Below are 7,218 nucleotides of genomic sequence, written 5' to 3' on the forward strand. Positions count from 1 at the left end.
ACCCTCGGGTGGGAGCGCCACCGCGCTTCCCAAGCAGTGCACTTATCCAGTGCACCACCGGGCCAGCCCAAAAACATTTTCAACTTAAGATATTTTCAACTTAGGATGAGTGTATCAGGATGTAACTCCATCACAGATCAAGGAGCATCTGTAGTGAGATACTGAGTCACATGGTAATTCTACTTTTAATTTTCTGAGGAGGAATCTCTATACTGTTGTCTGTAATGGCTGGACTAATTCACATTTGTCTCATTTTCGTATGAGGGTACTGCTGGCCTCAAAGAATGAGGAAGCGTTTCCTCTTCTTTATTTTCTGGAATAACTTGAAAACTTGTGTTTAAATGTTTGGCAGAATTCACCAGTGAAGACATCTGTTCCTGGGCTTTACCTTTTGGGGGAGGTTATGTATTATTGATGCAATTTTTTTTTTACTTGTTATCAGTCTCCTCGATTTTCTTTTTCTTCAGTTTTGCAAGTTTGTGCATTTCTATGAGTTTGCCTATTTCATTTGTGTTATTTAGTATCTTGGTGTATAGTTGTTCATATATCTTGGTGTATAGTTGTTCATAGCATTCTCTTAATAATCTTTTTTATTTCTGTAAGGTCAATGGTAATGTCCCCACTTTTTATTTTATGTTACCATTCAACTACATTTACCTTAGAAAGGTAAATATGTATATTTATGTTATTTGCTATGGGGCATTCTCATATATCCCTGGAACAAATATTGGAAAACCTAAATCTTTTGTTTTCTTTTAGCACAAGTTTTATTTGTAAATATCACTTGATCTTATTCTTGATCATATTATTCAAAATTTTGTTGAATGATTCCAAATTGCCATTAAATATTTCCTGTAGCGGTATGAATGTTTTCATGTACAGTGATTCTAATACTTGAAAGGCAGATTTATTGAGTTTATTGGGATTTACTTATTACCTCTGTTATTATACATGTTTATGGGGTACAGAGGAATATTTTGATACATATATATACCATGTGTAATGATCAAATCACAGTAATTAGCACATTCATCACTGCAAAAATTTATCATATCCTTGTGTTGAGAACATGAAAATTTCTCACTTTATTTCTGGTTGTATTAATCCGAGTTTTCTCTCTTTTTTTATAGTCAGTCTAAAAAGGATGGTCACTTTTGCTGATCTTTTCAAAGAATCAGCTCTTGGTTTTGCTTATTTTCTCTATTGTTTTTCTGTTCTATGTTATGCTTCTATCATTACTATATTTATAATTATATTATTTCCTTCAATTTGCTAAATTTGGGCTTACTTTCACTGCTTTTTCCTACTTCTTAAGGTGTAAAGTTAGCTATTTGTTTGAGGTCTTTTTTAAGTTTTAATTTAGGCACTTACATCTATAAATTTCTCTCTGAGCACTGATTGGCTGACTCCCACGGATTTTGGTATGTTGTATTTTTATTTTCATTTGTCTCAAAGCATTTTATAATTTCTTTTTTTTTTAATTCTTTCTTTGACACATTGGTTGTATCCGAATGTATTCTTTAATTTCCACAATTATGCATTTAATACTTCCTTCTGTTGTTGACTTTTATTTTCATTATATTTTCAATTATTTTCATTCCAGTGTCTGCAAATATGCTTTACGTGGTTTCAATCTTTTCAAACTTATGGCAATTTGTTTTGTTCTATGATATTTGATTGTCTTAGTCTGTTTTTGCTGCTGTAACAAAATACCTTACACTGGGCAAGGTCAAAGATCAAGGCACCAGCAGACTTGGTCTCTGGTGAGAGCACATTCTGTGCTTCATAGATGGTGCCTTCCTGCTGTGTTCTAACACAGCCAAAGGGGAGAAAAATCTCCCTCAGCCCTCGTTTATAAGGGCACTAATTCCATGTAGGAGAGTAGAGCCCTCATGACCTAATCACTTCCCAAAGGCCCCACCTCTTATTACCACCACGATGTAAGTTTCAACATATGAGTTTTGCTGAAAACAAACATTCAAACCCCAGCAATGGTAAAATATTTCCCGTGCATTTGACAAGAATGTGTATTGTGCTGTTGTTGGTTGCAGTGTTTTATATGTATGTCTGTTGAGTTACTTTCTAATATTGTTCATATTCTCTATTTCCTTATTGGTTTTCTCTCTAATTGTTTAATATATCTGCTACACATGTGGGACATTGCTGTCTTCAGCTATTATGATGTAGCTGTCAATTTCTCCCTTCAATTCTGTCAATTTTTCCTTTATATATTTTGAGGATCTGTTTTTAGGTATGTGCCGAAGACCAGCTCCAGTCGAGTTGGGGGCCCTTGAAGAAGGGGTGAGGAGATGGCGAAAATAACAAACACAAGCAGAGACCTTGGTTCCTCTGAAGCACGTTCTCACCCTGCGGGCTGTCAGCGCTGTCGCAGCCAGAGCAGCTAAAGCAGCTGAAGCAGCCTTCAGACTGAAAACAGCATTTTTATTTGTTACACAACACAGGGGCGTTAATATGGGCATTTTAACTACATAAACCTTTAAAATTATTAAACCAATAGTTAAACGGAAACTTTTCTTAAAATTATGTCAGTTTTTATAAAATTAATAATCCACAGGTTAAATAAAACTCAGTGGTCAGCCAATTCTTTCTGGTGATTATATCTGTTCAGTTTTTATAAAATTAATAATCCACAGGTTAAATAAAACTCAGTGGTCAGCCAATTCTTTCTGGTGATTATATCTGTTGTGGTTGATTAGTCCATGACTCGCTGTTCTTGATGTTTTTCACCATTGTGTTTCTTTTCTTCTTGCCCTCATATTAACCTTAAACTCATTACTACCAGCAAGCATAAATTAGTTAAACAAACCTTATATATATTTTTAACTTTTAAGTACTATAAAAAAAATTCTAACAATTATATTTAAAAGTTATAAATCTAACAATTAAACTTATAATCAACTAAAAATTTAATGATTCTCATATTTCTATAGGCATGAACCTATTGTTCATTTGGAAAAAGAATAAAGGATATTTGAACAGCTTTATCATGCATGTACTTAATATAACAGCTGTGTGGCCCAATGTAAAGTGTCAAAGTACACAGCACCATCCCTCACAAAGCCAGGTGCATTCAAAATTCCATCTATAATCTTTATCTTTAGAAGGGAAAGTTGTGCATCATATGTTTTTGTCCCAATATCTTACTAAGATGTTTCTATTTAACTTAGGACACCAATGAGTAACAGGGTTTTTACGTATTCTTTCTCATAAACTTAATTCTTTCTATATCTTTTTCCATTAATTCCAACCATTCTCTTACCATTAATGTAATCCCCTGTAAATAATGTTTGCCAACTTAAGTCATATTTAGGACGTCCCCGAGGAGGTTACCAAATTTTTCTTTTCCCATTTTATGACCCATATAATCATTTACCCAGATGGTGGGAAGAGGGTGGGGATTTCTATTGTTTATTAATCTCTTCGGTAAAAAAAAATTGCTCATGGCTATTCATAAGGTGTTTTTAAAACATCCCTTGGTGTAATAAATTGACTCAAAAGGGAAAATTTAGAATTGTTCAATCTTCCCGGATCTTTTGTGGGATAATCTAATTTTATGACAACAACTGTTTGTGTGTTACTTTTTGCATCTTTTGAAAATTCAGGAAACTGCCACGCTGACCAAAACATCAAAACAGAAAGCAAAAGCAGCATCACTATGCCGGGGCAGGGATCATTACAGTGAAGGTAAGTGCTGGTATCTGTGGCCCTGCCAGCAGCTCTCCCTCTTGGGGCCTTGCCAACTCGGAAAGGGCAGCCCAAGCTATTCTTTTCAAGACGCCGCCATGGCGTGGACCGCGCCAGATATGTATATGTATACGACATTTATATCTTGATGAATTGATTCTTTTTGCAAGATATAATGTCCTTTTTAGTCTTTTCTAAGTATTTTTTACTTCTAGTCAATTTTGCCTGACATTAGTTTAGCCTGTCCAGCTCTCTTTTGGCTATTATTTGCATGGAACACCTTTTTCCATTTCTTCATGTTCACCTACTGTGTCCTTGAGTGCAAGTAGATTTTGAATAGATGGTATGTAGTTCTTTTTTGTTTTTAATTTAATTTTATTTTGTCAATATACAATGTGGTTGATTATTGTGGCCAATTACCGAAACCTCCGTCCCTCCTCCCTAACCCCCTTCCCTCCCAACAACCTCATATCTGTTCACTTGTTGTATAAACTTCATGGAATTGCAATTGTTGTATCTTCTTCCCTCCTCACCATAGTTTATTGTGCATTTATTTACTTATCTTTAGCTCCCACAGATAAGTGAGAAGATGCGATATTTCTCTTTCTGTTCCTGACTCGTTTCACTTAATGTAATTCTCTCTAGGTCTATCCATGTTGTTGCAAATGGCAGTATTTCATTATTTTTTATAACAGAGTAGTATTCCACTGTGTAGATATACCACATTTTCCGTATCCACTCATCTGATGATGGACATTTGGACTGGTTACAACTCTTAGCTATTGTAAAGAGTGCTGCAATGAACATTGGGGAACAGGTATACCTTCGACTTGATGATTTCCATTCCTCTGGGTATATTCCAGTAGTGGGATAGCTGGGTCATATGGTAGATCTATCTACAATTGTTTGAAGAACCTCCATACCATTTTCCATAGAAAAAGAGGCTGCACCACTTTTCAGTCCCACCAATAATGTATGAGAGTTCCTTTTGCTCCACAACCTCACCAGCATTAATCACTCACAGTCTTTTGGATGTTAGCCATCCTAACTGGGGTGAGATGGTATCTCAGTGTGGTTTTGATTTGCATTTCCCGAATGCTGAGTGATGTTGAGCATTTTTTCATGTCTCTGTTGGCCATTCGTATATCTTCCTTTGAGAAATGCCTATTTAGCTCTTTTGCCCATTTTTTAATTGGGTTACTTGTTTTTTGTTGTAAAGTTGTTTCAGTTCCTTGTATATTCTGGACATTAATCCTTTGTCAGATGTATATTTTGCAAATATTTTCTCCCACTCTGTTGGTGGTCTTTTAACTCTGTTACTTGTTTTTTGTTGTAAAGTTGTTTCAGTTCCTTGTATATTCTGGACATTAATCCTTTGTCAGATGTATATTTTGCAAATATTTTCTCCGACTCTGTTGGTTGTCTTTTAACTCTGTTAATTGTCTTTTAACTCTGTTAATTGTTTCTTTTGCTGTGCAGAAACTTTTTAGTTTGATATAATCTCATTTATTTATTTTTCCTTTGGTGGCCCGTGCTTTTGGAGTCATATTCATAAAGCCCGTGTCCAGTCCTACCTCCTGAAGTATTTCTCCTGTGTTTTCTTTAAGAAGTTCTATTGTTTCAGGGTGTATATTTAATTCTGTAATCCATTTTGAGTTGATTTTGGAATATGGTGATAGGTATGGGTTTAGTTTCATTCTCCTGCTTATGGATATCCATTTATCCCAGCACCATTTGCTGAAGAGGCGATTTTTTCCCCAGTGTATAGGCTTGGTGCCTTTTTCAAAGATCAGATGGCTGTAGGTGTGTGGGTTGATTTCTGAATTCTCTATTCTATTCCATTGATCAGTGTGTCTGTTTTTATGTTTTAAATAGTAGCTATTTAGTTAGGGTTAGGGTTTTGGTTATTATAACTTTTTTTTTTCCCTCAGACTTGTTTTGGCTATGTGTAGTCTTTTGTCATTCCATATAAATGTCTGGATAGTTTTTTCCATTTCTGAGAAAAATGTCATTGGAATTTTGATGGGGATTGCATTGAATTTGTATATCATTTTCGGTAGTATGGACATTTTCACAATGTTGATTCTTCCAATCCAAGATCATGGGATATCTTTCCATCTTCTTGTGTCCTCTTTCATTTCTCTCAGCAGTGGTTCATAGTTCTCATTTTAGAGATTTTTCACATCCTTGGTTAACTCTATTCCTAAACATTTTATTTATTTTTTTGCTGGCTATTGTAAATGGACAAGCTTTCTTGATTTCTCTTTCTGCATGTTCACTATTGGAGAATAGAAATGCTACTGATGTTTGTGTGTTGATTTTGTATGCTGCTACTTTGCTGAAATCATTTATCACCTCCAAGAGATTTCTGGTAGAGGCTTTAGGCTGTTTGATATATAGGATCATGTCATCTGCAAGCAGGGGCAGTGTGACTTCATCTTTTCCAATGTGGATGTCCTTTATTTCCTTCTCTTCTCTGATTGCTCTGGCTAGTACTTCCAACACTATGTTGAATAGGAGTGGTGAGAGTGGGCATCCTTGTCTAGTTTCTGTTCTAAAAGGAAAAGCTTTCAGCTTTTCCCCATTCAGGATGATATTGGCACTCAGTTTATCATATATGGCTTTAACCATGTTGAGATACTTTCCATCTATACCTAACTTATAGAGAGTCTTTCTCATGAATGAGTGTTGAATTTTACCAAATGCTTTTTCAGCATCTATAGAGATGATCAAATGGTCATTGTGTTTGATTTTACTGATATGGTGTATCACATTTACTGATTTGTGTATGTTGAATCAACCTTGCATCCCTGGGATGAATCCCACTTTATCATGGTGTATAATTTTGCATATGTGTTGCTGTATTTTGTTAGCTGGTATTTTATTGAGGATTTTTGCATTTATATTCATCAAGGATATTGGACTGTTGTTTTCTTTTTTTGTTGTATCTTTGTCTGCATTTGGTATCAGGGTGATATTTCCTTCATAGAATGAGTTTGGGAGAATGGCCTCTGTTTATGTTTTGGAACAGTTTGTAGAGAATTGGTGTCAATTCCTCTTTGAATGTTTGGTAGAATTCTGCTGTGAATCCAACTGGACTTGGGCTTTTCTTTGTTGGGAGCCTTCTGATAACAGCTTCAATCTCTTTTATTATTATTAGTCTGTTAGATATTCTACATCTTCTTGGCTCAGTTTGTGTGTGTCCAGTAATTTATCTATTTCCCCCAGATTTTCAAATTTGTTGACATATAGTTGTTTAGAGTAGTCTCAAATGATTCCTTGTTATTCAGGGGTATCAGCTGTAATATCACCTGTTTCATTTCTACTTTTTGTTATTTGGGTCTTCTCTTCTTTTTTTAGTTTGCTGTGCTAATAGTCAATTTTATTTATCTTTTCAAAAAAACAACGTTTTGATTGATTGATCTTTTGTATTGTTTTTGGGGGTTTCAATTTCATTAGGTTCTGCTCTGATCTTTTTTTTTTTTTTTAATTTTTATTTTGTCAATATACAAT

This window comes from Galeopterus variegatus, unplaced genomic scaffold (assembly GCF_000696425.1).
Source record: "Galeopterus variegatus unplaced genomic scaffold, G_variegatus-3.0.2 Scaffold12688, whole genome shotgun sequence".
Taxonomy (NCBI): domain Eukaryota; kingdom Metazoa; phylum Chordata; class Mammalia; order Dermoptera; family Cynocephalidae; genus Galeopterus; species Galeopterus variegatus.